The 26,630-nt window shown below is 43.2% G+C and overlaps 1 long non-coding RNA gene across 1 annotated transcript in view; it reads left to right on the top strand.

Annotated features, from left to right (window-relative positions):
* LOC111561873 overlaps positions 1-23,722 on the top strand; it is a 451,344-nt gene extending 427,622 nt beyond the window's left edge. Inside the window, exon 6 of the long non-coding RNA XR_006583326.1 lies at positions 23,010-23,722. This is a non-coding gene — a long non-coding RNA (uncharacterized LOC111561873). The remainder of the gene's footprint in view (positions 1-23,009) is intronic.
* Positions 23,723-26,630: the final 2,908 nt, after the last annotated feature.

Here is a 26,630-nt window from a genome sequence, read left to right as displayed (position 1 = left end):
TGCATATATATTTACAATTGTTGCATCTTCTTGTTGGATTGTCCCATTTATTATTATACAATGCCCTACTTTGTCTCTTTTTACAAACTTTGTTTTAAGGTCCATTTAGCCTGATATAAGTAGTGCTAATCTGGCTTTCTTTTGACATCCATTTGCATGATAAGTGTTTCTCCATCTCTTTATCTATTTACCTTTAATCTGCAAGTGTCTTTTGGTCTGAAGTGAATCTCTTATAGGCAGCATATAGATGGGTCTTATTTTTTTATCCACTCTGTCATCCTATGTCTTTTGACTGGAGCATTTAATCCATTTATATTCAAAGTAATTATAGATATGTATTTATTGCCATTTTGTGATTGCTTTTGTAGTTATGCTCTGATCCTTTCTTCTCTTTCTCTCATCATTTGCTGGTTTTCTTTGGTGATATACTTCGATTTCTTACTCTTTATGTTTTGTATATCTATTACTGTGTTTTGAGTTGTGGTTACCATTTGGTTTATCTACAACATCTTCTGTATATAGTAATCTGTATTAAACTGATGGTTGCTTAATTTTGAACTCGGGCTTTATTCCTCTCCCCTCCATGTTTCAGATATTTAGTATCATATTTTACCTTCTTTCATTTTATGCTTTTCTTGACTGATTTTCACAGATATGCTTAATTTTGTTGTTGTTTTTGTTGCTTTTGTGCTTCCTATTCTTCTTGCTTTCACTTATGTATTTTGCTTTCTATTCACAGAATCCCCCTTAACATGTCTTGTAGGTCTGTTTAGTGGTCATGAATTCTTTCAATTTTGGTTTGGGAAACTATCTCTCCTTCTATTCTGAAAGATATCAGCCTTGCTAAATAAAGTATTCTTGGCTGCAGATTTTTCCCTTTTATAGCTTTGAATACATCATGCCACCCCCATCTGGCCTGCAAAGTTTCCGCTAAAAAATCAGCTGATATCCTCATGGGGTTTCCTTTGTATGTAACTGGCTTCTTTTCTCTTGCAATCTTTAAAATTCTTCCTTTATTGCTATTTTTTTGCCATTTTAATTACTCTGTGTCTTGGTGTGGACCTCCTTGGATTGAATTTGTTGGAGGATCTCTGTGCCTCCTGAATCTGGATCTTTGTTTACCTCCTCAGATTTGGGAAGTTTTCAGTTATTATTTCTTCCAACATATTTTCTGTTCCCCTTTCTCTCTATTCTCCATCTGGGATCCCTATAATGCACATATCGTTATGTTTGATGGAGTCACTGAGTTCTCTCTTATTATGCAGTATGTTTTTGGTCTCCCACCTGTTCAGCATGATTGCTCTCCATTACTCTATCCTCAAGGTCACTGATATGTACCTCTGCTTCCTGTAGCCTACTATTTATTCCATCTAGTATATTCTTAATTTCATTTATTGGGTTCTCATCTCTGATATGTTATTTGTTATCTCTTTGTCAAGAATCTCACTGATACCTTCTTCCCTTTCCTAAAGCCCAATGATCTTTATGATCATTACTTTAAACTCCATATCAGGTAAATTACTTACTTTTCTTTTGGTTAGATCTCCTTTTGTGATTTTGTCCTTTTCCTTCATTTGAGGTATATTTCTCTGTCTCCTCATTTTATCTACCTCTCTGTGTCTGTTTCTGTTAGGAAAGTCAGCTATATCTACTGCTCTTAAAAGTAGTGGCCTTATGGAAAAGAGGTCCTGCAGTGTCCTTCAGTGCATTGTCCCCAGTTAACCAGAACCTGGCACTTCAAGGGCGTCTCCTGTGTGTGTTGCTTGCATCTGCTATTGTGTTTGAAATGCTTTTCCTTTCAGTCCAGATGTCTGCACTGACTCTTCGCCTCTTATAAGCTACAGTTGCTCTCTGTAGTGTCAGTGAGACCCAGGAAGGGTGGCTCTGAGGAGGGGTCACTGCAGAAGGGTCCAGGGGCCAGGTGGTGATGTTAGCAAATTTTACACTAAGCCACTAGTCCTAGGCTGGATCCCCTGAAGCTCGGTGGCCATCAGGGCAATGCTTGCAGAGGTACTGGGGCACAAAGAGTATTAACAAAATTTGCACTGAGCCCAGGGCCAAGGCCAACAGCCTTGGAGTGCACGAGTCCTCAGGAGAGCTCATGGGCAGGGCACACTGCTGGCAGGTTAGGCAGCACGTGTCTATGCAGCAGGTGGCTCTGTATTTATGCCGGTAGCAGAGGAGGAAAATGGCACCTGCCAGCTCCTTTGTTTATAGAGAAGTCTCCCAACACTCTGAAATCAATATAAACTTATCTCTCTCCTGTTGTGCAAGCTGTCATTTCTATGTTGCCTCTCCTCTGGTTGTTGTCTTTTAAGGGGCCTGGGCCCAGCTATCACCAGCCCCCCTGTGTCAGTTTTTAAAGCTCTAGGCTGGAGGAGACCAACTTCTGATGCCCTGCCATCTTTCCCGCATCCTGTTTGGCAATAGATATGTCTATAAGAGCAGATACTCAAAAACAAATCCCTCTGGAGAAGAAAACACAAGACTTACACCATCACCACTCCCTGCTGCCTGTTGCAGATATTCCCAACTTCAAGAGGAATGTGATGGATTGAGATGATAGGGGGGTTGGTTACAGGCAGGAAAAATGAAGATATAAAATTTAATATATCTAGTTATTACTAGACAACAAAACGAATTAATTTATCATCCTTATAGAATTGAAAGGACAAAAATAACATTTAAGATTCCGGTGGGCCTCGCTTCTGAGCAAAATCTGAGAGGAAGTAGTAGGATGAGATATACCCCCACTCTTGCAGCTGGTCTTGAGGCCACAGCTAATCTTCATCAGTTCCCTCCTTCATTACCTATTCTAAATTCACCCCACTCTCAGCTACCACCTTTGCTAATCTCTGTGGCTTCCCTGGTGATGTGACCTAGAACCTCATCCCTGAAATATCTCAAGGGAGATATGGTCAGATGGTCTGACAATGGGCAATGGTCACTGTGCCCTTCTCAGGCCAAGATCACTGTGCTTGTCCACTTACTATCAAATCTGGTCTAGCGAACACCAAGAGGCAGTCAGATGGATGACCTGAAGCCAACATACTACTCTCACCCCTATTGTGTAAATACAGCCTGATACCACCTGATGCCCTTCCTCTTTTCCTAAACATCAGAAGGCCGAAGGGTTTCTCAGGTAGTAACCATAGCTTTTAGTTCAATGAGACTCTTCCTTGATCCCCTGGTAGAAGTGTTCGGGCTTTGGGGACCAGAATCTCTAAACCTGCAGAGCCCAGATGTGTGGAGATTCCAAGTACAAATTCCCCAAGTAGGTCATTGCAAATGGAGGTGAGTGGAGTCTTCTTCCATTCTATAGTTCTCAGTTCAATGTATGCTTTCCATTGAAGGTGGGGCCACATATAAAGCTCTTTGATTCCAGATATACACCGTGTCCTGGAGGATGACACCACTCTCTAAAGTGTCATCTCCAAGCTGGCACTTTAGCTGTGCCTTTAGCAGTCAATTCCAATGTCCTATCAGGCCACGAGAGTAGTACAGTAGGTAATAAGATCAGTGAATCTTATAATCATGGATCCTCTCTCACACTTTCTTTGCTGAAAAGAGGGTTCCCTAGTCTGATGTCAGAGTATATATGATCCCATACCAGTGAATTGAATTCTTAATATGCCCTCAAATAGTGGTGCTAGGTCCTGTAGGGAAGAGCAAATCCAGAATATGTGTCTATTCTTGTCTGAATGAATCGCTATCCTTTAAATATGGAAGGAATTCGGTGTAGTCAACTTTCCACCCAATGGCTTATTGGTCTCCAAATGGCACCATAGTGGAGACTCAGTTAGCCAAGGATCCCATACAGGGCCAGGACGAAGTATGTCTTTCCCAATTATACATTCAGGGAACAGGAAAATGACCACCAGATGGATCTTCAGACCCAATTTTCCCACTGTAAACTAGACCCAACCTACCCACTGTAGCACGGACTCCATTCGTTTGTTACCTGGCTCCTGTATACCCACACTCTAGCAGTAGGCTCATGACGATGCTGAGGGGATCCGGGTTCTAATGTCAACTAAGATTCTGTGTCTAATAATTCTTGAAATGTTTAGGTGCTCAGAGATTAGTTGCCCAGATAAATGATAGTAGACTCCTTTAAGGAAGGACTAGAAGGATCATTATTATGTACACCTCCTGTAGTGTTGTAGGATCATTCCACCAGGCAACTGAAGCTTCCCTTCAGCCTATATGTTCCAGACCTCAAAACTTGCTCAGGTCTAGAAAATGGGAAAAGGGCTGTGACTTTTGTTATAAAAACTTCCCTCGGGCTTCTGACCATCTTTACTGGATTGAATAGTGTCCCCCCAAAATTCATGCCCATCAGGAACCTCAGAAAGTGACCTAACTCGGAAATAGGGTCTTTGTAGATGTAATCAGGTTAAGATGAAATCATACTGTACTAGGACAAGGCCTTAATCCAATGACTGGTGTCCTTATAAGAAGAAGGAAATCTGGACTCAGATACATAGGGAGGAGGACACCATGGGAAAATGGAGATATACAGAGAGGGTGATGACAGAGGTGGATATTGAAGTGATGCATCAACAAGCCAAGGAACACCAAAGACTCCTGGGAACCACCAGTAGCTAAGAGAGAAGAATGAAAGAGATTCTCTCTCAAAGCTTCCAGAAAGAAACAACCTTGACAACAGCTTGATTTCTGACTTTTACCCTCCAGAACTGTGAGAAGATAAATTTCTGTTGTTTTGATGCACCCAGTTTGTGGTTTTATTACAACAGCCCTAAGAAACTAATATACCATCCAACCTTTTTTATTTATTTATTCAAAGCAAAGTTAGTTAACATACAGTGTAATAATGGCTTCAGGAGTAGAATTTGGTGATCCATCACTTACATATAACACCCAGTGCTCATTGCAACAAGCGCCTTCTTTAATGCCCATCACCCATTTAGTCCATCCCCACACCCACCTCCCTTCCAGGAACTCCCAGTTTGTTCTCTGTATTTAAGAGTCTCTTATGGTTTGCCCCCCCTCTCTGTTTTTATCTTATTTTTCCTTCCCTTCCCCGTATGTTCATCTGTTTTGTTTCTTCAATTGCACATGTGAGTGAAATCATATATTTGTCTTTCTCTGACTGACTTATTTCACTTTCATAATACATTCTAGTTCCACCCACATTGTTGCAAATGGCAAGCTTTCATTCTTTCTGAACATGGAGTAATATTCCATTGCATATGTATACCACATCTTCTTTATCCATTCATCAATTGATGGACATTTGGGCTCTTTCCATACTTTGGTTATTGTCAAAAGTGCCGCTATAAACATTAGGGTGCATGTGCCCCTTCAAATCAGCATTTTTTACCCTTTGGATAAATACCTCATAGTGCAATTGCGGGGTTATAGAGAAGCTCTATTTTTAATTTTTTGAGGAACCTCCATACCGTTTTCCAGGATGGCTGCACCAGTTTGTATGCCCATCAACAGTGCAAAAGGATTCTCCTTTCTCTGCATCCTCGCCAACATCTGTTGTCTCCTGCGTTGTTAATTTTAGCCCTTCAGACAGGTGTGAGGTGGTATCTCATTGTGGTTTTTATTTGTATTTCCTGAAAGGCATGAGTGAGTGATGCTGAGCATCTTTTCATGTGTCTGTTTGCCATCTGGGTGTCTTCTTTAGGAAAGTGCCTGTTCATGTCTTCTGCCCATTTCTACACTGGATTATTTGTTTGTTGGGTGTTGAGTTTAATAAGTTCTTTATAGATTATGGATGCTAACCCTTTATCCGATATGTCACTTGTAAATATCCTCTTCTATTCCATAGGTTGCCTTTTAGTTTTGCTGATTGTTTCCTTCACTGTGCAGAAACTTCTTATCTTGATGAGGTCCCAATAGTTTATTTTTGCTTTTGTTTCCCTTGCCTCTGGAGACATGTCTAGTAAGAAGCTGCTGTGACCAAGGTCAAGGAGGTTGTCGCCTATTTTCTTCTCTAGGATTTTGATGGATTCTTGTCTTGCATTTAGGTCTTTCATCCATTTTGAGTTTATTTTTGTGTATGGTGTAAGAAAGTGGTCCAGTTTCATTCTTCTGCATGTTGCTGTCTAGTTTTCCCAACACCATTTGCTGAAGAGACTGTCTTTCTTCCATTGGATATTCTTTCCTGCTTTGCCAAAGATTAGTTGGCCATACATTTGTGGGTCTATTTCTGGGTTTTCTTTTTGTTCCACTGATCTATGTGTCTGTATTTGTGCTGGTACCATACTGTCTTGATGATTACAGCTTTGTAATACAGCTTGAAGTCCAAAATTGTGATGCCTCCAGCTTTGGTTTTCTTTTTTCTTTTTTTTCTTTTTTTCTTTTCAACGTTTATTTATTTTTGAGAGACAGAATGTGAGTGGGGGAGGGGAAGAGAGAGAGAGGGAAACACAGAATCTGAAGCGGGCTCCAGGCTCTGAGCTGCCAAGCACAGAGCCCAATGTGGGGTTTGAACCCATGAACCGTGAGATCATGACCTGAGCCAAAGTCAGATGCTTAACCACCGAGCCACCCAGGAGCCCCATCCAGCTCTGGTTTTCTTTGTCAACATTACTTTGACTATTTGGGGTCTTTTCTGGTTCCATACAAATTTTAGAATCGTTTGCACTAGCTCTGTGAAGAATGTTGATGTTATTTTGATAGGGATTGCATTGAATTGATAGATTGCTTTGGATAGTATCAACAGTTTAACAACATTTGTTCTTCTAATCAATTAGCCTGGAATGTTTTTCCATTTCTTTGTGTCTTCCTCAATTTCCTTCATAAGCTTTCTTTGTTTTCAGCATACAGATCTTACCTCTTTGGTTAGGTTGCATTTCTATACACCAGCAATGAAGCAGCCGAAGGAGAAATCAAGGAATCGACTCCATTTACAATTGTACAGAAAACTATAAAATGCCCAGGAATAAACCTAACCAAAGAGACAAAACATCCATCCTTGATTTATCTTGGTGGTATAGATTTTTTTCAGTTTATGGAGAGAGACGGAAAGAGAGATGGAGAGTGAGGGAGGGGCAGAAAGAGAGGGAGAGAGAGAATCCCAAGCAGGCTCCACGCCACCAACACAGGACCTCATGCAGGGCTTGAACCCACAAACCATGAGATCATGACCTTGACCGAAGTCAGACGCTTCACTGACTGAACCACCCAGGCTCCTGGGTGGAGCTAAATAATCTGTATCTGATGGTACAGATTTAGCACCCTTGTCACTGCTCATCTATTTTGTCCCTAGAAATGCTGTGTTTTGTTAACTGTCCGGAACTCTACAGATTAGCGACCCTACTCCCCTCTGCACTTGCTATTCATTATAATAATTGTGTCCACCTGGCTCCTGGAGGTTAATCACTGCCACCTGGGCTTTATTGTCTTCTGGTCTAAGATTTTGCTACCAAGGTGCCTGGTTCTGTGGCAGCATCTCCTACCATCATCCCCTGGCCTACAGAGGAGGACAATCACCAGACACCTCTCCCCGTGAATGCTGCATGATCTTGGTAAAACGCGCATCCTTTGAGCCTTAATGTAATCATAGGATGAGTTTTCTAACCTTTCACAGTATATCCACTCCAGCATGCTGACTTCTCTGAGCCCTTGAGCCCCTTTTTTTCCATCCTCATGGAATTCTGACACCGCACCTCATTTACTTTAGGCTGTAGCTACGTCCATGCTTCTAGGGGTGACTTTGCACCATCTCCTAGAGTTCTTCACAAGGTGGCAAATCCTGTATCTCGGAGACGGCCATCAGCAACACTCCCCCTTCCAAACTTATGTTCTTGGATCAGGCGTTGGTGCCTGACGGATCCCTGCCTGCCTCCGGATCACCACCTGAGTGCTGGATACTATAGCAGCTCTCTGAGTCCTCTCTCTCCAACCCTTCTGATAATTCCCTGTGTTAACGCCCTTTCCTCCTGAGTTATCCAGAGTGCTTTCTGTTCTCTGCTCTGATAATTTTGTTTCGGTTTGGTTCGGTTGGGATTTTGTTGTCGTTGTTTTTCTTGTTTCTTTGTTTTTTCACAGAGTTATACTAAAAAAGGAAGAGAGAGGAGAGAAAGTAGCTGGAGAAAGGCAATGTCAGAGAAGGGCAGGGGGCAAAGGTGTATTTACAATATTTAAGTAGCGTGGCAAGGGCCTCTCTCCCCACCATCAGAACGGAAGTGATCAACCCCTTTGGCCAAGCCACAGGGAGATCCATGTGTCTCCAGAGGGGGTGAGGGACACTCAGGGAGCAGGAGAGTGGTGTTTACCAAGCGGTACTAAATTCTTTCATATTTAACTACTGGCGTTGGTGTACTAGAAAGTCCTGGAAAGAACTATGCCTGAGAACAAATATAGACTGAGAGGGGGAAAAACTCACCAGGAGGGACTTGTTGAAAATGATCCCTCCCCAAAGATTTTAATCCAGTAGGTCTGGGGTAGGACCCAGGAATCTCTTGTCACAAGCGCTTCAGGAGATTCTGAAAGAGCAGGTCCACAGAACTTTCTATAAGAAAGACTAACCAGACGGAGAGGAACAGAGGAAAAGGAACACTACAGGTGGAGCAGAAGCAGGGTGCTGAGGCCGCAGAGTGGCGTCAGTGTGGTTCTGTGACTTTTCTTCCATGAGGACCCTGCAGAGCAAGCGCGGAAGTCAAGCATGCCCCCGGTCGTGTGAGTCCAGGCTTGAGGATTTTCTGGAACAGTGCCCTGAAAGGAGGCAAGTAATCAGAGGCTATGGAGAGAGAAAAGCTCAAGGGATTCGATCGACTGGAATGTCTAGGAAGGAGGAGAAGCCAGAAGGGAGTCAAAAGATTGGGAGGAAGTTGAGGATTTCAGCAACCTGAAGTCTCTATGAGATCAGAGTGCAGGTGTGGGAGACGCAGGGGTGTGACAGAGACGGGAGGAGGCTGTGGTCAGCCTTGTAACGCGGAGCACTTCTGGGTTGTGACTGTCCACAGAATATGTTGTCCAGGAAGTGGGTGGCTGTACCGGAACAGAGATAGAGGCACATGGATATGACAACATGCAGGAAATGCAACACTAGCGTGATGGGCTGAAAAATGCCCCCCAAATTTATTCACATCCTAATTCCTATAACCTGTGAATGCCACCTTATGTGGCAAAAGGGGGTGATGGGGTCTTAAAGGTGTGATTAAGGATCTTGAGACAAAGAGGACTATATAAGTGAGTCCTAAGTGCCATCACGTGTCCTTGTCAGAAGAGGCAGAGATTTGGCATACTCCGAAGAGGAGAAGGCAATTTCTGACCACAAGGGCAGAAATTGGAATGATGTGGCCACAAGCCAAGGGATGCTGGCAGCTGCTGGCAGCTGGAAGAAGAAAGGAACAGATCCTTCCCTAAAACTTCCAGAGGAAGGTGCTGAACCCTGCCACCTTGATTTCAGCCCACTGAGGCTGATTTGGGGCTTCCGGCCTCCAGAACTGTGAAAGGATACATTTCTGTTATTTTAAACCCCCAAATTTGGGGGCGCCTGGGTGGCGCAGTCGGTTAAGCGTCCGACTTCACCAGGTCACGATCTCGCGGTCTGTGAGTTCGAGCCCCGCGTCAGGCTCTGGGCTGATGGCTCAGAGCCTAGAGCCTGCTTCCGATTCTGTGTCTCCCTCTCTCTCTGCCCCTCGCCCGTTCATGCTCTGTCTCTCTCTGTCCCAAAAATAAATAAATGTTGAAAAAAATAATTATATGTATAAACATGGGGCGCCCGGGTGGCGCCGTCGGTTAAGCGTCCGACATCAGCCAGGTCACGATCTTGCGGCCCGTGAGTTCGAGCCCCGCATCGGGCTCTGGGCTGATGGCTCAGAGCCTAGAGCCTGCTTCCGATTCTGTGTCTCCCTCTCTCTCTGCCCCTCCCCCGTTCATGCTCTGTCTCTCTCTGCCCCAAAAATAAATAAACGTTGAAAAAAAAATTAAAAAAAACAAAAACAAAAACAAAAAAAACCCAAATTTGATCACGGAGGCCACATGAACTAATACAGCTAGGTTGCTGAGTACCTTACATGGCCATTGAAACATCCTACTCTGACTGCGGGTTAAGCAAGCAGTCTGATGATTGTAAGGGAGTAAGTGGAAAGTTCAGTAATGACACCACGTAGAGGACAGTGGGCAGAATGAAACCCAAAAGAGGAAGAGCTTTTGTCAGAAGGTGGAAGGGTAATTGTGTAGAAAGAGCGTGAGAGAGCAAGATGAACGCCACCCTCCCTGGCTTCAGATACGTGAAGAAAGAGTACTCTCCCCCACAAGCAGCTATAGGGAAAAAGGGACCTAGAAACTTTATAAGTAGACTCCAGAGGTGATCTTTTTAAGGTGTTGAGGGATGTTGAGATAGGAGAATAATTTTTCTGCTGTTCTTCAATTCTAAGTCTTTAGAATACCAAATGTATTAAACGTAAAAAATCTCAATCCAGGGTTTAAGATATAGAATACTGTAAGCTGTATGTAACTGTGACCATTATACATCTTCCGACATTACGTACAGTGGCAAATCCAAGTTTGAGGACCTGATATTTTTACAATTTGAGGGTCTTCTTTAAAAAAACAAGTGATGGGGCACCTGGGTGGCTCAATCGGTTGGGCGTCTGACTTCGGCTCAGGTCATGATCTCACAGTCTGTGAGTTCAAGCCCCATGTCCGGCTCTGTGCTGACAGCTCCGAGCCTGGAGCCTGCTTCACATTCTGTGTCTCCGTCTCTCTGTCTGCCCCTCCCCTGCTCCTGCTCTGTCTCTCAAGTCTGCCAAAAAATAAATAAACATTAAAAAAAGATATTTTTTAAAGTGAAAGTTAGGGGCGCCTGGGTGGCTGTTGGTTAGGCGTCCAACTCTTGATTTTAGCTCAAGTCATGATCTCATGGTTTGTGAGACTGAGCCCTACATCAGGCTCTGTGCTAACAGCATGTGGCCTGCTTGAGATTTTCTCTCCCTTTCTCTGTCTCTCCCGCACTTGGGTGTGCTCTCTCTCTCTCTCCTATCAAAATGAATTTTTAAAAAACATTAAAAATTTTTTAATCTTTTAAAAAAGTAAAAGTTATACAAAAGAAATTAAATATGGGACTAGATCTTTATTTGGAGTAAAAAGATTAAATCACAAAAAATTAAAAATTTATAAATCTAACACCACAAACATCATAAAATCCAGAAAAATACATATACAATTGTAACTGACCTCATGACATACTTCTATCTCTCCTATATCTTTGTCTGCATATTCTGAAAATTTATACGGTATTAATCTTACGGCATACAGAAGAAAATTAAAATATATTTTTAATTTGCCACTATATTATATTGAGGTACAGGAACAGTATAAATCAAATTCCTCTAATATAACTATATGTTATATATAATATAACTAATATAATATGTTAACTATATGTAGTTTTGCTTCTTGATTTTTTTTTTCTGGCTGTTTGCTTAGCCAGTGGCAAGTCTGCGTGCCTTTTCATCTGGGACAACCAGATATTCTGCCCTGCCACGTGGTAATTCTAAGAAGTTTGAACTCCCATCAAAAAGGAAAATGTATTATGACTTCACTCATCCGCGGAATTTAAGATACAAAACAGACGAGCCTAGGGGAAGGGAAGCAAAGAGAATATAAAAACAGGGAGGGGGACCTAACATAAGAGACTCTTAAATACAGAGAATAAACTGAGGGTTGCTGGGCGGGGGGAGGGGGGTGGGGGGGGCTCTGAATTGGGGGATGGGCTAAATGGGTAAAGGGCATTAAGGAGGACGCTTGTTGGGATGAGCGCTGGGTGTTATACGTAGGGGATGAATCACTGGAATCTACTCCTGAAATCATTATTGCACTATATGCTAACTAACTTGGACATAAGTTAAAAATTAATTAATTTTTTAAAAACTTGAAAAAGAAACTATATGGTACATTTATAATTGTACACAGCATTCTGAGAGATAACCACCGTCACAGATTTTGTGTATATTGTGTTTTTTTTTAATGATATATACGTGTATGCCCAGAAAGTAGTTCGGTTTTACTTAATGTTGAACAATTAAATGGGCTATCTTATGCTAAATATATATATGTGTATCTTATGCTATCTTATGCTATCTTATGCTATATATATATATGTGTGTGTATATATATATATATATATATATATATATATATATATATATACACAGCATTATCAAAAATAATCCTTACAGGGAGAACTTCCATTGTGATGAGGCTTTAATGAAAACCAAACCCTCCCTTCAAAACTTTCCACATCTGACTTTTTAAAAGACATTTCTGATTATGCTCCTTCTCCACCACCCACTTGCTGTTTGTTGGTACAGTACCGGGCACATTCATATTATGATGCTACTTCTGGCCCTGAAGTGAATATTTCACAGAGTTGGGTGTGCCGGCCCAGTGGGCAGCAGAAGTTTTCCTAGAAGTCATTCTTTCGCGAGAATGGCTAAAAATAACTATACACCGAAGGGACTGCGGACCACATAACTATATCCCTCTAAACCCAAAATAAATGCATCTCCGATTCAACTTCCCCTTGCCAGAACCCAAAAATCCCTATAGCCATTTCAACACCACTCAACTCAAAGGGAGGTGCGATGGGAAGGAAGTCAGAGTGGAAGCAGACCATGTTATTTTATGTATTTATTTATTTTTGTAAAGTTTTCGAAACCACAACCGTGTAACCACATTGCTAAGTTTTACTTGGCTTCAGAGTAAATCTGCCTTTGGTTGCAGGACTGTTAACATCCTCAAAGAGGCCACCTCCTCGCCAGTGAAAAGGCATTTGCAGAAGCCTACAGTCATTCAGACCTGAGGTCTGATTTACTGTAACAGCCCCTGAAGTTTTTCTGATTAGTCACCTATCATCCCAGCGCACTTCACAGGACATCCAGCTTCTTTGGCTGTCCTGAAATCTGGCAGTGTTTCGTATTCCTGATATAAATGGGTCCCTTTTAAATTTTTTTTTTCAACGTTTATTTATTTTGGGGACAGAGAGAGACAGAGCATGAACGGGGGAGGGGCAGAGAGAGAGGGAGACACAGAATCGGAAACAGGCTCCAGGCTCTGAGCCATCAGCCCAGAGCCCGACGCGGGGCTCGAACTCCCGGACCGCGAGATCGTGACCTGGCGGAAGTCGGACGCCCAACCGACTGCGCCACCCAGGCGCCCCTAAACGGCTCCCTTTTAAATGGAACCTAGAAATGTTTGTGATTGTGAAAGCCTTGTTAGTGGTAACGTATTCGGATGCGCATTGTCCTTCCCAGCTCATTTTGCATCTTTATTTGAAGAAAGCAAGCCATGAAAACAGAAAGTGGATGCTGACCAGAATGAGCATCAGCTCTTTCTTTGCATGGGCTTCTTAAAATAGTCAACATTTGTCAATAGAAATGAGATGCATTCTATGAGAATGCAGCATGTGTAAGCCAGCTATCGTGCAAACAGTTGGTAGGAACAGGTCATAAAGATTTCAAGGCTCTTCGGCTTTTGTCAATTTTGTTTCATCATCTATCAAATGAGAAAGCCAACATGTCCTCGTGAACTAGCTGTCCACTGTTGGGAGAGCAGAACTCAGATCTGCTGCTTTATAAGCCCATAGGTGCCCTTGCGGATGAGTTAAAGTAGCATCCACAGAGTGTAAAATTAAAAGACATGTTTCCAGTTACAAGCCCGTGTCTTCTTCTTCAAAGAAAACTGAAATACTCTGGGTTCTAAATGAGAAAAAACGGCAAGGGAGCTTGGTGTAGCAACATATTGTCTCCCTCACAGCAAGCTCACCAGCCTCCATGCTCCCACTGTTACCTAGTAAGCTAAGGAAGTGGCGATCACCATTACCCCCTTTCTAATGATGGTTTGTCCGGACCTGTGGACCAGCCAGAATCTGAATGAGGAGACTGCCCAGAGTGTGAACATGCCTTAAAGCCTCGTGCCTGGTTAGAGTCCTGCTCAGCTGCTCTCAGATAACCCCCATAAAATAGCGCTCATATTCCCATGCTTCAGATAAGAAATCCTGTCGACCTAGAAGCATTGGGTGCAGTAATTAATCTCCCAGAGGCTAAAAGCTGTGGCATTAAATCTGTGTTCAGGTTACAGAGCTACAATCATGTGGAAAAGTTCAGTGTCCTTATTTTAACACTTACTCTAGGAGCCATGCTGCTACCTCAAAAGATTTAATTAATTTTGATCTTTTATTAGCTAAGGGGAAAGATGAAGACAAAACAGGGATATGGTAGAAAGAGAAAAAAGTCCCAGTTCAACATTACCCAAATTATCCATATTGTATGAGAACATTGGAAGGATTACTTCTATCAGGGTAAGCACCATTTCAAATGCTATTCTAAATTGGTCAAATCTAAGAAGGTAGATCTGTTTTTGGACTTTCAGGGATGTTCTTGGTAATCAGAGTAGCCTTATAGGTATGAAGAATAGTGACCATATTTGACATGTGATTTCAGGAAAGACAATCTGCATTCATTGGGCACTATATATATATATATATATATATATATATATATATATATATGGTCTCACTACTCATAGTACTTCACAAGGAAGCTGATATATTCAATATTTTACACACAAGAAAACTGAGGCCAAGGGAATTTAAGCAACTTGTCCAAGGTCACAAAGCTGGTAAGTTACTAAGCCAGGATTGAAACCCAGGCCCATCTGTCTACACCATGTTACTTTCCTGGAGCTCCTAGCAGCCCTCATCCGTCCAATTCAGTCTTAAGTATCAGCTCCCATCTGCTGGGTCCAATCCTTGAACTTCCTCATCATGAATAAAGCCTTTATCCCACAAGTAGCGAACTAAGATTTTAAGTTTGAAAGAAAGACTATCTTCATGTGTCAATTTACACGAAGGTACAAGTGTCTAAGCTTACAAGTGTTTCTCTGAAGGGAGTTTGGGTAGGAATAACGATCTTATAGTAAAGATTGCTCCTGTCTACGCAGCACTCCACAGAAGCCTTCCCAACCCCGGTAATGACTTGGTTTAGGCGGTCAATCAAGATCCTATTCCCTTCTCACTGCAATCAGGCCATGAGCTACGACAATGTCAAACAGACTTTGAAGCCACACACTGAACATGACACCCTGGGTCCCTAATAACTGTGTGGACCAGAGCCACCCATTCCTCCTACTCTCATTCCTACCCCTACTACAAGCCACTCAGCTTCCTGGAACACCCAGTCTACACTGTCGTGTGAGTAACAAATTTTTATTTTGTGAGCACCATTGCATTTTAGGGTGTATTTGTCACAGAAGTTTAGCCTGCCCTAAATAATCATCATCATCAATAAATGTTAGTTTCATTCCTGCCCCCATTCCTGGAATCTCCCATTTAAAATCCTTCAAGGTTTCTAGCAATTTTCTTTAAAGGCTTAGAGCTTCTACACAGCATTAGAAATTGACATCAACAGTAGATATGACAAGATAGTCATTTTTTAAAACAATTCCAGTATAGTGGACCTACAGTATTAAATGAGTTCCAAGTGTATCAGACGGTGATTCAACAATTCTATGTATTATTCAGTGCTCATCTAGATAAGTGTACTCTTAATCCTCATCACCTATTTCACCCATCTTCTCCCCACCTACCTCCCCTCAGGTAACCATCTGTTTGTTCTTTATAGTTAAGAGTCTGTTTTTTGGTTTGTCTCTTTTTTCCCTCCTTTGTTCATTTGTTTTGTTTCTTAAATTCCACATTTGAGTAAGATCATATAGGATTTATCTTTCTCTTACTTATTTCACTTGGCATTATACTCTGAAGCTACATCCATGTTGTTGCAAATGGCAAGATTTCATTCTTTTTATGGTTGAATAATATTCCATTGTATATAAATACCACATCTTCTTTACCCTTTCATCAATCGATGGACACTTGAGCTGCTTCCATAATTTGACTATTATAAATAATGCTGCAATAAACATAGGGGTGCGTATATCCTTTCGAATAAGTGTTTCCATATTCCTTGGGTAAATACCCAGTAATGGACTTACTGGATTACATGTTGATTCTATTATTAATTTTTGAGGAACCTCCATACTGCTTTCCACAGTGGCCATACCACTTTGCATTCCCACCAGCAGTGCATGAGGTTTCCCTTTTCTCCACATCCTCGCCAACACTTGTTTCTTGCGTTTTTGATTTTAGCTACTCTGACAGGCATGAGGTGACATTTTATTGTAGTTTCGATTCGTGCTGCCCTGATGATGACTGATTTTGAACATCTTTTCATGTGTCTGTATGTCTTCTTTGGAGAAATGTTGTTCATGTCTTCTGCCCATTTTTATATGGATTATTTGTTTTTTGGGTGTTGAGTTAGTTGTATCAGTTCTTTATGTATTTTGGATACTAAGCCTTTATTGGATAGAGCATTTGCAAATATCTTCTCCCATTTAGTAGATTGTCTTTTAGTTTTTTTGATAGTTTCCTTTGCTGTGCAGAAGCTTTTTATTTTGATGAGGTCCCAGTAGTTCATTTTTGCTTTTGTTTCCCTTGCCTCAAGAGACATTTCTAGAAAAATGTTCTTACAGCCGATGTCAGAGAAATTACTACTGCCTGTGCTCTCTTTTGGGATTTTTATGGTTTCAGGTCTCACACTGAGGTCCTTAATCCACTCTGAGTTTATTTTTGTGTATGGTGTCAGAAATGGATCCAGCTTCATTCTTTTGTAGGGGTCCAGTTTTCCCAACATCATTTGTTGAAGAGACTTGTCTTTTTCCCATTGCATATTCTTGTAAAGGTGGTCACTTTTATAATTAATAATATGAATAATAAAAATATATTCAAAATATAAATTATAAAATCAATCCTCTTCTTCCTTCTACCTCATTCCTTACCAGGCATCTAGGGTAAGGTTAGATCTACTAAGGAGAGATCTAACCTGGAAAAAAAATGAGTATCTTTCATTTGATAGCAACCCAACACCTGAAAATAGAAAAGGACAATATTCCCTTTCTACTAACTAAACCCATAGACGGTATCTCTCCTTGCATTTTTATCTCTCCACTGGAGAAACTTACCATACTCTCCATTTTTAGATGAGAAACTGAGGCAGAGTTTGGGTTCTTGGTTTATAAATAGTGAGTTTGGAAATTCTAATTTGACTTGTTTTCAATTATTTTGGTCATGTCCTCCATTACTTGTACAGTTTCCTATGATAAATGATCCAGGATAAGTAAATCCAAGTACAGCAACTAACACCTAGCATGACTTAGCATGACGGGGTCATTTTTATTTTATTTTATTTTTATTTTATTTTTATTATTTATTTATTTTTTTTTCAACGTTTATTTATTTTTGGGACAGAGAGAGACAGAGCATGAACGGGGGAGGGGCAGAGAGAGAGGGAGACACAGAATCGGAAACAGGCTCCAGGCTCCGAGCCATCAGCCCAGAGCCCGACGCGGGGCTCGAACTCACGGACCGCGAGATCGTGACCTGGCTGAAGTCGGATGCTTAACCGACTGCGCCACCCAGGTGCCCCGACGGGGTCATTTTTAGATGGCGTCACAGAGGCTTACTGTTTGCACCAATGAGGTTTTTACCTTTCTTACTTTTTCAACCCTGAATTCAAAATGTTCCTCTTATTTTATGTTTAACACTTCTTTCCCCCAGTAGCATGGTTTTTCCAATACTTCTCTTATTTTATTCTCCTTTATTTTTTTTAATTTTTTTAAATGTGTATTTACTTTTGAGAGACAGAGAGAGACAGAGTGCAAGCCGGGGAGGGGCAGAGAGAGAGGGAGACACAGAATCCGAAGCAGGCTCCAGGCTGTCAGCACAGAGCCCCACGTGGGGCTCGAACCCCCAAACCGTGAGATCATGACCCGAGCCAAAGTCAAATGCTTAACTGAGTGAGCCACCCAGGTGCCCCTCTTCTCCTTTGTTTCCATGTTTTCTGTATATCTTCTGTTATGGATCACCCTAAGTGGACTGAGTTCTCACCAAGAAGCGAAGGGCCCAGTCTCACAATGACCTCCCTGCTCCCTAAAAGAGCCCAGACTCCAATTCCAGGGTTGTGATCCACTTTCACCCAGAGTACCCTTTTCCGGACTAAAAGCTTCCACACAAGAGACTGGAGGCAATAGAGCCCTCCATCTAGCTAGCTGATCGGATCTGTGTGATGGGGTCGTGAATGCTTTTAACCCACGTCCAGAGTCTAAATCCCCCAGCCCCTCAGTTGCCCTCCACTGGAATCCAGGGTAGAGGGTGTGGTGTCAAGAAATTGCCCAGGAAATTGCTGATCCCCAAATGGGTGCCACTTGGATGGAAGGGAGGAATCACCCTCATCCTCTCGTGTTCTAACCCTCCCAAAGGCCTACAAGGAAGCGGACTGAGTGGGGGCCATGGATCTGGAGGGAGGTGGGGGAACCCTTGGTTTGCTAGCCAGCCATCCCTTCTGCTAGCCTGACAGGTGACAACTATAAACGACCAAGAAGAAAGATGTCACTGGAAACAAAATCGAAGAAGATTATTACCTACAGAGGCCATTTACCTACAAGAAGTATGTAAAATACAAACATTATACTCAAAAGATAAGTTACAGCATTGACTGGACACTTAAAAAAAATGACCGACGTTTTCATTTCCTTAAATAAAAAAGTCACCCAGTATACTTTTCACATGTTTGAATTTGCCAAAGCCGTCTGCACGCTACTTTTCAGAGGCACTTCGCAAGGCAAGGTATCTCCAACACACCTGAACGGTGACAATACAGGGCTGGAAATGCAGGGTCTATAAAAGTAAGGACTGCTCAATGTCAAGATATTACTGATATTATTCTTTCTAGGAGAAGGGACTTGCTTTTTGAAAAGAAAAAGTGTCAGCTAATATACTTCAGATAAGGATGCAAAGAAAATTTCAGGTTCTAGGCTTTGCAAAGAGACTGCCATAACTCTAAAATCAGCCCGGAAACATTAAATCTAGTGAAAGATCAAAGTTCCGTATTATGTTTCTGTTCCTTACAGGAATAACACTATGTCTCCCTACCTAGAAGTGGGAACATAGGTGGTTCACTGGTGAGTTTTGTGTTCCCAGACCTCATTTTCTCATCTTTTTTAAGCCTTCAAACCCTTCGTTCTTCTTCAATCAAAATTACAATGATAATTTCACTAATTTACTTTTTTTTTTCATTTATTTATTTTTGGGACAGAGAGAGACAGAGCATGAACAGGGGAGAGGCAGAGAGAGAGGGAGACACAGAATCAGAAACAGGCTCCAGGCTCTGAGCCATCAGCCCAGAGCCCGAGGCGGGGCTCGAACTCACGGACCACGAGATAGTGACCTGGCTGAAGTCGGACGCCTAACCGACTGCGCCACCCAGGCGCCCCTCACTAATTTACTTTTAATTTTGCTCAGTGATCTTTGACACATGACATAGCAAATCAGTATCCAGAGGAAAGGAAACGTCCTTACTGATATTCCCAGGGCCTAACGTTGGTCCCTGGCCTCCAGAAGCTCACGCTAATGGTGGAGAAAGTGAATGCGCTGGGGGAAAAAAGATACCACAAGACCATCCATCACTGCATGATTTATGATAAGATTGCAAACAACCTCACTGTGGAAAATAACTTAATAAATAGGAAAATAATTAGTAATAAGCCATGGCATTGCCATATGGTAAATCATTATATAGCCCTTTAGATTAAGGTTCATGAAGAGTTTAATAAGCTAAGAACATCTCATGTTTTAATATAAAGTGAAAAAAATGAGCACAAAATGATATTTGCAACGTGGTCACAGTTATGTCAAAGAAAAAGTTGGGGAAAACATAGCAAACTTTGATGGTCTTTGGGTGGTGAAGTTATGTGTGACTTTCTTTTCTTTCTCTTTTTCTTTTTTTTTTTTTTAATTTTTTCTTTTTCAACGTTTATTTATTTTTGGGACAGAGAGAGACAGAGCATGAACGGGGGAGGGGCAGAGAGAGAGGGAGACACAGAATCGGAAACAGGCTCCAGGCTCCGAGCCATCAGCCCAGAGCCCGAAGCGGGGCTCGAACTCCCGGACCGCGAGATCGTGACCTGGCTGAAGTCGGACGCTTCACCGACTGCGCCACCCAGGCGCCCCTCTTTCTCTTTTTCTATGTCAATGATTGTTAATTTTTAGAATAACGACATCTAACGAACCACTGTTTTATATATTTAACTCATTTAATCTCTCAAAAACCGTACAAAATAGTTATATTGTTATCCTCCCTCTGTAAAAAAGAAAACAGGAAAAGAGAGTTGAAGTGTATTCCCCATTAACACGTAGCTGTGATGTAATGGACTAGTAGCAGGGTGAAGCAGTAATTGGATTTGCCTGCAGGACTAGATTGTATCCCTATAATAAGTGTGTATTACTTTCTAATGGAAGCCTTAAAATAACTTTAAAAAAAATAAACAATCACACACAATTTGCTACAGAAATTCAGAGGAGGAAGACCCTCCAGCCTAGGAATCAGGAAAGTTTTAGAGAGGCTGAATGGGATTTAAATATGCACTGATTTTTTTTTTTTTTTTTTTGAGAGAGAGAGAGAGAGACTGAGAGAGAGCATACATGCACTGGTGGGGAAGGGGGAGAGAGAGAGAGAGAGAGAGAGAGAGAGAGAGAATCCCAAGCAGACTCCGTGAGGAGCCCAGTGCGGGGCTCCGCCCCACAAACCGTGAGATCATGACTTGAGCCAAAATCAAGAGTTGGACACTTAATCAACTGAGCCACCAAGGCGCCCCTTAAATATGGACTACTTACAGGAAGGGCCCATCAGGGGACGGAAAAGGAAAGGAGGAGCTAAGGCAATCAAACTTGCAGTCAATGACATGTAACAATGAAGAGGCATAATTTTTATGCCTAGTGTTCATATTTTATTCAGTGTCTTGAATCATCTTCCGTCTCCTGGGAGAGTGTACTCTGCTCCTACTCTGCTCCTGCTTTCTTCCCAAAACCCAATGCCCTTTCAGAAAATGTCAGAACTAGAAGGTGCCATTCAAGCAAGGATCCCTTCTGCACTATTCTTAATGGGAAGCTCACCTCTTTTCTAAACAGCACATTTTGTTTTCAGAAAACTGTAGTCAGTAGAACATCTTTCTTTATATTTGGACTTAAGTTTAACTCTCTATAACTTCCTTCCATTGGCCTGGTTTGCCCCTGGATTTAGAGTAAAGCTAAATACACCTCAGCTCCAGGGTGCCCTGTTATCAAACTCGTCTTGATCTTTCCTTCTCCAAGATAAAAATCTTCGGTTCCTTCAACAATTTTCCATGTGACTTGGTGCTCAGATCTTTCCCACCATCACCCGTTCTTTTCAGAAACCACTGAAAAGGTTGGTGAATGGTCTCGTTAAAATGATTGCCCAGAACTGAACAAGACCCTCTAGTGACAAAATGGTGAAATGATTACCTACCGCAACCTGGGCTCTATCTATGAATGTAAGCCAATTTAGGGGCCTTCTTGACACTTTGCCCCATATGACATGTCATAGGTCAAAATCTCTGGACTTTTTTCACATAAATCTATGCGTCTGTACTAATAGGATTGGGTAATATTAGAGTCTGTACTAATACAATTCAATTTTTCCAACCTAAATACGGGTATTACTATTCTGGTCAACAAACTAGAATGTGGTGGTCCCGGAATTGGGGGTTGGTATTGGTCCTGGTATTGGTATTACTTTCCAGAACAGAAACAACACTGGATCATTTGGCTTGGGTATTGAGGAGGAGACAGGGAGGTTGCATCATGGCATTGCAGATACAGAGGGTGCGTGTTGGAGTGGGTGAAGTATTTTCTGGGGCTATATGGGAAGGTCCAAACAAATCTACCTTTCCCTAGTAGGCTAGAGGAAAGACATACACTTCTTTCAAGAGCCTCCTGAGCCCACAGAGAGCACTAGACTATCTCACATTTGGAGAGGGGCAACATCTGTCCCAGTGTGATGTGCAGGTCATGAACACACACTCATCCATGATGACAGTGCCACTGATTCAAGGCAAAAGTCGGGAGGAAAGATAAGAACAATGTCATGACTTTTCGCGAAGTTAGATGTATTCAATTTAAAGGATGGTTCTTCATTCTGAAATTCTGTCCTCACGTGTTTCGTATTAAGTGTTCTGTTTTTTGTGAGATAAATGGTTGAAGTTTACTTTTACAAAAGTAGTTACTTAGCAAATGAAAAGGAAGGCAGGGCAGAGAAATAGAAAGAAATTTAAATCTTCCTGACATTAATGACTGCTTTTCTTTTAATGTTTTTTTGTTTGTTTGTTTTGAGAGAGAGAGAGAGAGAGAGAGAGAGAGAGAGAGAGAGAGAGAGAGAGAGACAGAGCATGAGCTGGGGAGGGGCAGAGAGAGAAGGAGACAGAGAATCCGAAGCAGGCTCCAGGCTCTGAGCTGTCAGCACAGAGCCCGATGGGGGGCTGGAACTCACAAACCTCGAGATCGTGACCTGAGCCGAAGTTGGACACTTAACCAACCGAGCCACCCAGGTGCCCCTCAATGACTGCTTTAAAGATCAGCTCTTGTCTGAACACCACCCTATAACAATATGCGTAACAGTTTTGTAAGCCAATAACTTTCCTTGTTGTTCAAACCAATCCAAGTTGTATTGTTGCTATAACCTGGTACCAGGCACAGAGGAAGGGATTTCAGCCCTTGGTTAAATTAATGAATGATCTCAGCCCGATTCTCCATGTGGCCTTTGAACACCGGGGCACAGTTCCCTCGCCTGTTTGGTTGGCAAAGCTCTATGCTAGTTATTTCCTTCCTGCTGCCTTTTCTATGCTCTTTTCTGCCACTGGAGTTCCAACAGAATTTCCTTGATATGTAACAAACATCCAGTCACCTATTACTTGAGTAGTTTAAGTTCCAAGCCTTGATCCACCTTGCCCAGAGTCATTCTAAGCTTTACCTTAGCTGCCATCAATAGGATTCTCTCCTAACCACAGGCTTGGGGGGCCACGGGATTCTCACATGATGTAGCAGAGACTGGCTGAACATAGCTATTGTGTTCTTCTCTTTTCTGGGCACAGAGATTAACTGTCTCCTTGTTTCCCTTTAGTTAGGGGTGGGCGTGTAGTCAAGATCTCCTAGAAGACGGCTAGAAACCTAAGGCCTTCAAGAAGTAGATGTGTTCCTCCCCTTCTCGGTCTCCCTCCGCCGGCTGGGCGCAGAAGACAGTGAGGCCCCAGGGGATAAATGAGCCACAAGATGGAAGGAGGTTGGGTCCATGAATCAGCTCATGGAAGAAGGTCACTTACCAACCCGAAACATGTGCCTTGGTTTGTGAGAAATAAATGAGCCATTGTATGTTTGGGTTCTCATTGTTCCAGCAGCCAACGGCATCCTAACTAATAAATCTGGCTTGCTCATCATCTGTTTCTGCCCACCAGCTCGTTTTAATCTGTTTTCTCTCCGTTCTGCATTACCTTGGAGAAGCAGGCTCTTTTATGGCCAGGGCCTCCAGTTTTTCTCCTCTTCTCCCCAACTGTGGGCGAACACTTTCCATGCAGCCACCTCGAGTCAATCTGCACGCTTCACGTAGGAACTTGTCCAGAGGAAGTCCCCAACTAATCTGTCCTCTTCCTGCTCTGTGGGGCAGAGCTGAGCCTCAGAGATCAGCCAGCATGCTTCCTGAGCCTCTCTCTTTACTTATGTGTGTCCCTTCTCGAAAGCTTTAAATGACATTAATGAGGTGCCTGGGTGGCTCAGTCAGTTAAGCCTCCGACTTCGGCTCAGGTCACGATCTTACAGTTCATGAGTTCGAGCCCTGCATCAGGCTGTCTGCTGTCAGTGTCCACTTTGGATCCTCTGTCCCCCTCTCTCTGCCCCACCCCACACTCTCTCTTTCTCTCTCTGTCCCTCTCAAAAATAAATATTTTAAAAAACTCTTAAAAGAAAAAGGAAATGAAGTTAAAGATCAGAAAGTGCTAGAAGTATTAAAAGCACCAGCGCAGGGACACCTGGTGACTCAGTTGGTTAAGCGTCCGACTTGAGCTCTGGTCACAGTCTCGTGGTCCGTAGGTTCGAGCCCCGCGTCGGGCTCTGTGCTGACAGCGTGGAGCCTGGAGCCTGCTTCAGACTCTTCTCTGCCTCTCCCCTGCTTGTGCTCTCTCTTTCTCTCTCTCTCAAAAATGAACATTAAAAAAAAGTACCAGAGTAGGGCCTTACAGATGCCAGTTCGTGGTCCTGAACTCAGCTGTCTGCATCAGAACTGCCTAGGAACTGGGGCGCCTGGGTGGCGCAGTCGGTTAAGCGTCCGACTTCAGCCAGGTCACGATCTCGCGGTCCGGGAGTTCGAGCCCCGCGTCGGGCTCTGGGCTGATGGCTCGGAGCCTGGAGCCTGTTTCCGATTCTGTGTCTCCCTCTCTCTCTGCCCTTCCCCCGTTCATGCTCTGTCTCTCTCTGTCCCCAAAACAAATAAACGTTGGAAAAAAAAAAAAAAAAAGAACTGCCTGGGAAGAATTTTGTAAAACAGCGATTCGGGGACCTCACCCTCAGAAGTTTCAATCTGATCAGTATTTTTAATGCGTCTCGGTGACCTTGATGCACAACCACTGCGCTAGACCATGGCGTGTCAGGGTCAGCAGCAGTGCTGGCAAATATCCACGACAAAGCCTCCCGAGATGATCGGTCAGAGAAGAGGGAGGAGGAGCATGGGATTTGAAGTCCGACTTGCGCTTGAAAACAGGCTCTGCCACTAACAAGTTAGGTGACTGGTAAACTTACTTCATGTCTCCAAACATCCCCCAATTGTTAAGGGGGGTTAAATAATGCCACAATAAGAAAACTTAAACGAAATAATGACTATAAAGTCCCTGGCATAAAGAGCAAAATAAATTGTAGGTATATGGGGGGGTGGGGGGGGCGGAGCTACAAGTCGATCTGTAGAGAGATGACAGGTGCGACAGCTTCCATACCTAGAAAGAACAGGATCTGGAGGAACACTGTCGTTCAGCGTCTTCTTCCTCTTGTGGATCCCATGAGCATAAAATACTTGGGGGCTGGTTTTGTGCCTGCTGCCACTACTAGAAATAGCCACCAGAGAGAGCTATTTTGCCCCTGTCTGATATTTTGAATCTAACCACAGTTGGGGTTTTTCCCTCTCTCCTTCTTTAAAGACACGGAAAGTGGAGCCAGGCCCGCTGTCTGATCCTGGAAATCTTCCTCGTGCAGACTGGGCCTAGGGTGATCTCAGCATCCCCTGAGCACAAAACAGGCCCCATTAAGGACAGGTGGTCCCCTCCTGCCCTTTGCCCTTCCCAGGGCTGGGCCCTCTGGCTCCTCTGCTTCTGGAGAAAGCCCTCTTCACAACACCCAGGACCTCAGACACTTCTCCCTCTGGCCCATCCATTCCCACGCTCGGCCCCAGGCCCTGGCTGACTGCTGGTGTGGAGGGCTGGCTTTGAGTCCTCTGTGGCTGAAGAATCCTGTGCTCTCCACCGAACCTCTGAGCCTCAGTCTTTTGGCCTGCACAGCATCCGTTCACAGCATTATCATGAGGGATAATGAGATAATACATGGGAAAGGGCTTATAATTGGCAAGCGCCAAGCCAGTGTCCCGCATTAATGTCAACATCTAGCAGGAGGCCTCGAGCCGGCATCACACAAGTACCCCTCCTTCTCCGCCACCCTTCACCCCTATTCCTTCCCCCAAGGGACGGGGAAAGAAAGCTGAAGAATTCTTCTGCTCGGTTTAATTCATTTACCCGCGTTGAAGCCCAGGATGTTTATGCACACACCTGAAAGCCCCATGTGGTCACATCGGTCCCAACAGGTCTGGTGATTTCTTCTTTGTAAATCCACAGTGAACTGGAAGGGCGGGCGGGGCGGGGTGGGGGTGGCTCTTGCGACCAGAAGACCCACGCTTAGAGAAAGGGAACCTCCGGGTTAAGAAAGTGATCCTTCAAGGGGCACCTGGGTGGCGCAGTTGGTTAAGCGTCTGACTTCAGCCAGGTCACGATCTCACGGTCCGGGAGTTCGAGCCCCGCGTCGGGCTCTGGGCTGATGGCTCGGAGCCTGGAGCCTGTTTCCGATTCTGTGTCTCCCTCTCTCTGCCCCGCCCCCGTTCATGCTCTGTCTCTCTCTGTCCCAAAAAAAATAAATAAACGTTGAAAAAAAAAATTTAAAAAAAAAAAAGAAAGTGATCCTTCAAGACCCTACTAGGAGTCTCCCAAAGAGCTTTGAGATCAAAGAGAAAACGTCACTTTGGTACTGGGCCAGTGACAAAAGTGACATGAACCAGAAATGTAGACCTTTTACGTCCAGAGCTGCCCAAGCCTGGGGGGAGAAAAGAACATCCCACTTTACTATGCCTCAGGTTCCTTGCCTGGAAAACAGATATAATAACAACCTGCCCTTCCCAGGGCTTCACAGGGTTTTCAGGAGGGTGATACCAAATTATTGCAATAACAAAAATAACGTTTAGCACACGTCAGGCACCGTTTTCAGTGTTCTACGCTTAAATCCTCAGAACGGCTCCACGTGAGAGGTACTATTATCCCCAATTTCTAGACAAGGTAGCTAAACATAAAGAACAATAGCTTTAAGAGTGCTTACCAATGACTGTCATGATGAATATACAGCAATTGTGTGACAGCTGCATGCAGTTCTCATGCATATCCATCAGACTGGGCAGGCTCTCCCTCCAAAGACCAGGCAGCAGAAGAATCTGGAGGAGGCT

Source organism: Felis catus, chromosome C1, assembly GCF_018350175.1.
Source record: "Felis catus isolate Fca126 chromosome C1, F.catus_Fca126_mat1.0, whole genome shotgun sequence".
NCBI lineage: Eukaryota > Metazoa > Chordata > Mammalia > Carnivora > Felidae > Felis > Felis catus.
The sequence above is the reverse complement of the archived record's forward strand: the minus strand, read 5'-3'. Positions and strand labels throughout refer to the sequence as shown.